The 8,591-nt window shown below is 40.6% G+C and overlaps 1 protein-coding gene across 5 annotated transcripts in view; it reads right to left on the reverse strand.

The window, feature by feature from the left end:
- Window positions 1–6,745, reverse strand: part of src (SRC proto-oncogene, non-receptor tyrosine kinase) — a 30,635-nt gene extending 23,890 nt beyond the window's left edge. For 3 of the 5 annotated variants that reach the window (XM_085258729.1, XM_085258732.1, XM_085258730.1), the window contains exon 1: window positions 6,333–6,744. The gene's annotated coding sequence lies outside the window, so the exon portion shown is untranslated. Of the gene's footprint in view, window positions 1–6,332 lie in introns of all 5 variants that reach the window. The other 2 variants (XM_085258728.1, XM_085258731.1) reach the window with 2 other exon arrangements.
- Window positions 6,746–8,591: the final 1,846 nt, after the last annotated feature.

An 8,591-nucleotide genomic window follows, 5' to 3' on the forward strand; every position in this document is an offset into this window, starting at 1 on the left:
ACTAAGAAATCCCTGCAGCTCCTGATTCACCAGGAGGGAACATGCACCGTATATATGTACTGTTTTACACTGTTTAATGCAGGAAGAAGTGCGCTAGATGTGCATTTTACCATCTGAGGTTTGTTGCAGCAGAGTGACTGAGTTCAGTCATGGCTAAGGAATGCAGAGAGGAGGACAAGACGAGTTTGAACTGCTCTCCTGCTCACACAACCCAAATCAGGAATTTATTGGGAGCAGGTAGAGACACTGTCTCTTCCTAGATGTTCAAAAGCACAAGTTTCCCTCAGCCACGCATAACATCCACTCCAAAAGTTTCCCTCCACTGCCTCTCGGGGTAAGAAACGGCAGCTTCACGCAGGAATTTTTCACACAATTAAAGAACAGGAATGCAATTCAAGGTCGCAACACACACACGAAAAACACCCCCAGACTTCTTATTGTGTCAACAGAAATAAATGTATGCTAAGAATGCCACGCTGTAGCTGATAATCAGCTGATACGCCTCCATTATTAGGTTGTCTTCAGTGATAAAGCTGAATATTTCAAATAGATAGGGCTATAGCTAAAGTTATGCACTTCTGTGCACACCCAGCATAACTAAAGCATGCTCAGTCTACATTTCTATAGCTGCTTTGGCTTTGAATTCAAACTGAAACCAAGACACAAAGAGCCCAGTGTTGAGCACTGCTTCCTTGGAGATAGACAAATAAAAGCATCAGAGATGCAGAAGCATTAAAATATTCAAATGTACCCATGTCACATTTCATCATCAAAACATAACTGCTCCCTGCCATGACATTTCCATAACAGATTGGAGGACGAGGCCCCCAACACTGAAGTGATTTCCTCCAACTCTTTTAAACCAGCCTTTGTTCAGTAGGCCCTGATTTCAATATTCAAATGTTACTCTGTGGGGTGGTGAAGCAGAGACTGAGACACAGTTTGCGAGGCAATCAGTAAAGAGCACTGAGTTGATGGTGCAGTTGGAGGTTTCATAAGCTACAGATGGGTTGGGCCACTAAGCTGCCTCTGCTGAGGAAGAGGAAGATGTCTGACTCACCTAACAACAGACAGGAGTGAAACCAGAGGAAAGAGGCAGGAAAGACGAGGTGCAGCAATTCCTGCTATCTCTGTGACTATGACTGGAGTCATATTTTACATTAGAGATGAGTAAAAAGGAAAAAAAATGATGATGAAGTCATGTTTCATGATCCAAAACTGCCATAAACACAGTGGATTGTGAACATATTCTGAAATGTCAGTGGATGCAGAGATTTTAGTCCAAAGCAGGCGATGAGCCAAAAAGCCAAATTTAAAACTGAGAAATCACATCATTTGGGAAAATAATCCCTGAGTCATCAGTATTGTTTAGCAACCACACACTGATATATTTCAGTTTCGTTACCTGTTTTTACTTGCAACAAAGAAACAACATCTAAACTGCAACCAGTAATTATATGGTGAAATGATTTACCAATTATATCAGCTGGTTCTGTAAAACATAAAAAACAGATTTAGTCAAACCAAGACCCCAGGATATGACCCGGCATGGCCCGGTCGTTTCTGTCGCAACTGAGTCATTTGAGTAGTGACACAGCTGTCGTGAACACAGTAACACTTCATTCAAGCAAATTTCTCTTCATCCGGATTTTGCTTTTCATTGCCTGACACGACTCACTGAAAGGATCACAAATCATATTGAGTACCCTCTTCCCTTAGTGCAGCTTTGCTCCACAAATTCCACGCATGCTCCTGTTATCTGGTTTTGGTGAGATTATAAGATTTGCCTGGTCCAGAGGTTGATTCTGACATGGTCTGTGCTCCCTGCCGGAACACGATCTGTGTAAAAACTCCCATGTCGACATATGTGGCGGTGATTCTCAGAGGATGGACAGCCTCACGTTTTGAGGGAGGGGAGAGCAGCGTGCGCTCTTCCCAGCATCTCATCAGCCTGACCGGGCTCGCACAGCTGCGCCTACACAAAGCTACACAGAGAGGCATCTTTTTAAATGCCAAAGACGCTTTTCCTGTCACAAGAAATGCGAACGGAGCGATGGGAATGAGGGTGTGAGAGTGATCGCTTTTCCACAGAGGCAACAGTGGGTGGATTGAGAGAAGATGCGTGGCCTGTGTCACCCTGGCTAATTCCCAGAGCACAGGGGCAGGAAGTGGCCAACGATCCTGGGAGGATACAAACCCTCCTCTGTTTGTCTGTATCAAACCACTATCAGATACTTCATTCAGACGGCCAGCAAGCACAGACCCCTCTGAGTGAAGCCTTGAAGGGATATGTCAGAGCACTTCAGTTCTTCATCTTTATTATTCAAGTGCTTTTACTGGGTGAACTGGACAGCTTTGTAACTTCATGTTTTATTGGTGTATACACGGTGACCCGCATTTCCTCTGCAGACACTAATTCAAGCAGTGACACCGTACGGAGTAGATGAAAAGTAGACTTACAGTTAAGGATTCAAAACTATGCCAATGGTACACAAAGCCCAAACAGAGAGAGACAGACAGCATGTGACAGGGTGGGAGTGATGTAAGACAGGGAGAACGAGAGAACAGGTGGCACTGGCATTCCCATGCTCAACCGTATGCCCTTGAATGTGGCTGGGCACTAATTAGCAACAAATCTGGGCTAGAGCAACAGAAGTTTAGTATCTGCAACATGAAAAATTCAAAGGCTTTTGTCAGCAGGAAGCCATCACAAATTTCATGCCCCCTTTTCACAGATACAGTCTTTCCCGCTTTCTCTCTTTTTGGAGTGCTTCGCGTATCTCGTTGGCAAACCGAAGAGGGGTTGACACTGGCATCAGACAAGTGTTTTGTTTGTTAAGTACTCAAAAGCCAAAGGGGAATAGTATGTTGTTTTAGCAAAGCGCAGCCACACTACTACTCCTATTACTACTGAAGCCCCAGATCATTTAGATTCTTTTTTCATCTCTGGTTCTCTGGACAGTTATGCTTCTTCTTTTTAATTAGTGCCTCACTGATTATACACTTTTTAGGCCTATGCCCACAAAAATGTTTAGAGGGTAAAAAATCTGGATTTCAAGAGATTCCGGCTTTCATTCATTCATTCTTTAGTTAAAACTACAGTGGTTAACGGATTTATGAAACCACTTTTCATTAAAAACAAGCAAACTATCAAAAACTTGTTTAAAGCTAAAAATTGGTTATTTATTAGGCAAGTCACCAACTGAATTCATGCTTTATAACCATTTTGAGCCGGCTGAAATTAATCAATCGCTCAACCACTATAACACATTTTCCTGTTCAGGAATGCAAGTAAACAACTGCAATATGGTATTTTTTTTTCTTTAATTGAGAAAGCAGTTGAACATAACAGTAATATGGCTTTCTATGGTACTTTTGCTTTCACATTTTGAAACTTGTAATTGGAAAGAAAGAAGAAAAAATATATAGTAACAAAGAAAATTAAAATACAGTTTGGTATCTTAATATAAAAGAGGTGCTTTACTGTTTGTTTGTTTTTTGGTAAAACCTTAAAATTGAAAATTTATTTCATACAACAATAACTATATTATATTTTAGTATTACAAAATATCATTTAGATTAAAACGCTTTCCCTTGGACTAATAAATTTATTAAGCACTGTATGTAATTTATAGTCTTATTGGAAAGGGTAAATTATTCATTTATTAATTATTTATTATGTTTCTTGATAATTCGCTTTCTTTTAAGGCTTCAAAAATTGCACAACATAAAGATTTACACAATTCATATTATTATTATTATTATTATTACTGCTAATAACTCTCGATTGGTTTGCGATGACTGCGCTTTAGAAATAAAAATCAAGATTGTCCACTGGTAAAATGAGTTTGGTTGGTCCAATTCTGTTAGATAGATCAAAACAGTAAACAAAAATTTAAAAATCAGCACTAAAATATTCTCTGGCGACCCGCCTAATGAATAAGCCGATGTGTGGGAAGAACTGATATAAATGCCAATACTGACATCAGTTTATTTATAATATATAACAACTTTGTGCTTAAGCTCTGTGTGTGCAATTATGTTTTGATATTTAACATTAGAATTATATGGCTTTAATGTAGCTACACCAATAAATATACACAAAAGGCAAATCCTTTAAAAAATCGAATTACAATATGTCCTCAGAGCTCACTGCCAATTAATCCTCATCTGACCTAAAGGAAAGTGGGACATGAGCTAGATCAAATGATGAACTCAGCAAACTGCCAGCTAGAGTGAAAGCTGTTTACTGCCACTGCTCACTTTGCTTCAGTGCAGTTAAAGGCAGAGACAAATACACACATCACTAACAAAACGCTTAGCTGAAACTCCTGAGAAACAGTTTCTCTCTGCAGACCACCCCAAATCGCTTTCCTTCCTTCTCTATGAATAGGTGCACAAAGGCATTTTTGAAAGTGGAAGCAACTTGTCTTAAAGACACTGATTCTCCCAGTCTGGATAGCTGCAGAAACAAGCAGTTCATTGATGCCAGGCGCAGTGCATCACCCTGACAGACAAACCACTCCAGTATAAGAGGGAACAAAGCGGCCAGTCCACATCCACGTTGCCAATTAGCAGGAATTTCAGCCTCAAGAGCCAGTTTCCACTAGTCTCATTGGAGTTGACATAAACATCTATGGCTTTCACTGAAGACATTCATGGGATTCCAAGGAGCATTAGGTCCCCTCTGCAGAGCCTGAAATCTGGCAGTTAGAAATCACAATGGACCATCTCGTACCACTTTGAGAAACACTTCTCACTCACTGGTTGCAGGAAGCATGCTAATAATAGTGAAAATGGCAACATCTGACCCGTATTTACATTAGCTGAAAACACTTATGAGGAGAGAAGATAGTGGTTAACAGAAATGATCAAGCATGCCCTGCTTCATCTCGAGCATCAGCTTGCGTGTTGCTGGATCAACTTATATTGAACACATGGGAAATAATATGTTCTTTCTGCCTGCTGCCAAGCATTTTAATGCTTTCAGGAAAAGACTAAACATTCACGCACATAGACACACACACACACAGACATGGGAGGGAAAAAAACACTAGAAAATCTGTAGAGGATTAGTCTAATGCACTACTGATAATCAAATGTAACAGCAATTTTATTATCATTAAACCTCCACGCATGTCACTGAAATATGTCTCCCGAGAAATGTTTGAGGTTTCAGAAAGGATTAGAGTGAGAGAAAGAAAATAAGCTGAATGTTTATATACAATATTGCGATCTTAGGCAGACCAAAAAGCTGCGACAACACACTGCAATAGTGGTACAGCAGGTTTAACTGTGTGTGTGTGGAGAGCACAAGGGCTGTGCCAGCTGTCATATCTCAACAGCCATGATAACACATATGCCGCACGGTGACGTCTTGCAGGAACTGAGAGACCAATATTTAAGTGTCTGCAAGAAAATCTCGTCTAGACACTAAATCGGTTTTAATTTTTGACACAAAGGCTAGGTTAGCAGATCCTAGCCATTGGCCGAGAGTCGGGACTGATGTGTACACTAAATGCAAGCCAATGACTAATCACAATGTTAAACATTATGGACTGAAACTACAACTTCTCAGGGGCATGGCTTTCAACGTTATGTTACAGATTGTACAATAACTTTGAAATATGCACACCTAGTTTTTCAGTTATTAGCTACTACACCACAACAGAGTCAATATTTAGACCTTTTGAGTCATGTTGAGTGGGAGAGACTAATCCTAAGCATATGACAGTCATGTCTTTAAACTGTGTGGGGGAATTTGAGAGGGAAAATATGTGTCATGACGAGTGAACAAGCAAAATCCTACTATACATACATACACACATATATGTAATGAATCTAAACTCATTTCAGCTTTCATATAAATAAATCAACTGGAGCAAAAGACAGTAAGTTTCACTTGTGTAAACTCCCATGGCCCTAAAATCAAGGATGTGCAACTAAAAGGTGTGGTGTGATTATTTCCTGAAGCCACGTACAGCAGAGGAGAGACTCCTCACACCCCGTGTAGTTTAGTTATTCAAGAAAAACTGTGATGATAAACTTTCAGACTGGTGTGGATGCAACGTGGTTTAATTTATTACAAGGTGCGAAAACTACCAGCTGCTGGTCACCATTAACAGGAGCACTTGTTTACAAAAATATACGCTGAATAAGATGCTGAGTGTAAATTTAGATTAGAGATGTTTGTTTGTTTTAATGCCCCAAAGAGTGAAGCTTTGTCTGTACTTATTTGATGCACGGCTGAGCTCCAACTGCTCATTCATTTTTTATTAATCCCTGTCTGTCCGCCTGTCAAGCGACTAAAACAACAAGTTGGCTTTACTCACCGTGAAGCGCAGGCTACCGGAGATTTAACGGCGTCGCTCTTCTGTCGATCAGACCGGAGGATTTGGCATCAAAGCATTAATGAACTGATGATATACACTAAAAAGCTTCACTGATTCCTAAAACTGGGGCTTTGGAGAAGACGGGCAGCTGAAGAGAGAGTCGGTGCCAAAGCGAGTGACACAGAGGCGATGAGGAGGGATCCCATTCAACTGGAGGGAGCGCCCGGTGAAGTCATGACGGGGAAAGCCTTTGAAGCTGTGGAAACATTTTTCACTGACACGGTCTAAATGAAGAAAAGCACCGGAACGTCCCTGATTAAAAACTCCGAGCTTTGCGCGTAACAGAAACCCCCGGTTTGCGACAAGGCTGAGCAAAAACACCAAATCATGACCAAAACACTGGGATGTGCTTGAGGCAAGAAAGGGAGGAGACTTCACCGCATCGTGAAAGCTCTGATTGGTGGGAGGGTTTTTGCACTGTGGATTTGCCCGATTGGCGTGAATGGCATGTCATAGAAGCCCCACCTCACCTGAGTAGTGCAGGTTCAAACGCGGTTCGTTGTACAATTACTCGTCCTGCTCTTGGCGGTTGAGACTGTTTAGTTTAGTCTATGACACATGTTACGTTTTGTGATGTGAGCCAACTTCACACCATTAAATCATACCCTGCACACAAATACTGCTGAATTTTCCATGTAAAGTTTCAAAGGCTGGCCTAAAAACATGGAGATATTTTAACTATAATATAAATTTAGATCCTTAAAAATTGTTTGAATTTTTTTTTAATCTGACATCATGAAATAATCCCTAATATCACTGAACTAGAATGCGAGGTAGTCTAATTTTCGATTTTGATTATTCTCTTTGTTAGCGTGAAAATCAAAGATCAGGCTTGCTTGTGATGTTTCTATTTGATGACACAATGCTGCCACCTGCTGGCCATGAAGCAGCATTTCTAAATCGAAGCAGCTGCTGCAGAATTGGAGGCTTCTGTCAACTTTACACATTAAACTCTGAGGAAAGAAGTACTTCAGTTTACCTACAAGTACTAACAATGCCCCTACGATTAAAAAAATAAAACGCATACAAGCAAACATGCTGGCTTGTCCCAGAAGTATCCTGTAATCTTTCTTCTTATACGGAGAGGGAAGGAAACCGTTTATGATTTTCCTCCTTTCCTGCACATGTAGCGAGTTGGCAATTTAAAAACTTGCATGCATGACATGTATGGCTTTTTGCCAGCATTTTAGATGAGTGATGTCGAGGTAAATTTACTTAAACCTATGTTATGCACGTACTAAACACCTTATTAGAACCACTTTAGCGATCGAGTGCATTGAATGCAACCAACCAAACTGTTGTCGAACTGCACCAGATGTATAGGTGTTCCAAATACAGCCCTTGGTTAGTGTGCAGCTACTGCCCTGCCTTTTTTCTCTTCTATTTTGTAATCTGTAGATTTTGTATGAAAAATATTAATAAAGAATGTATCTAGCTGTAAGACGGCTATAATGTAGCAAGAAGTATAATTTGCAGAGACAGGTATTACTGTATTAATTAGGTGAAAAGGAAGCGCATAAATATAACAGACAAATACTTAATTAGAATACTTCAGACAGTCCATCACTGCCTTGTACCTCTTGGCGTTTCATCACTGCATTTATGTCAGTACCCCCATTAGAGCATTTCGCTCTGACATGGCAGACTTGTTCCAAGAGTATTTAAAAGTAGAATGGGAGGGAGAGCCTTCCGTTTTCAGGCCCCTCTTCTGTGGAACCAGCTTCCAGTTTGGTTTCAGGAGACAGACACTATCTCTACTTTTAACATTAGGCTTAAAACGTTTCTTTTTGCTAAAGCATATAGTTAGGGCTGGATCAGGTGACCCTGAATCCTCCCTTAGTTATTCTGCAATAGGTGTAGACAGCTGGGGGATTCCCATGATGCACTGAGTATTTCTTCTTCAGTCACCTTTCTCACACACTATGAGTCAATAGATCTCTCTGCATTGAATTATACTTGTCATTAATCTATGTTTCTTTTCCACAGCATGTCTTTTATCCTGTCTTCCTTCTCTCACCCCAACCGATCGCAGCAGATGGCCCCGCCCCTCCCTAAGCCTGGTTCTGCCGGAGGTTTCTTCCTGTTAAAAGGGAGTTTTTCCTTCCCACTGTCGCCAAAGTGCTTGCTCAGAGGGGGTCATTTGATTGTTGTTTTTTTTTTCCTGTATGTATTATTGGAGAGTCAATACTAAATAAATAA

The sequence above is a fragment of the Mchenga conophoros genome, linkage group LG20 (genome assembly GCF_057382185.1).
Source record: "Mchenga conophoros isolate Kocher_MC1m ecotype Shallow Benthic linkage group LG20, M_conophoros_male_GT1.1, whole genome shotgun sequence".
Classification (NCBI taxonomy): Eukaryota; Metazoa; Chordata; class Actinopteri; order Cichliformes; family Cichlidae; genus Mchenga; species Mchenga conophoros.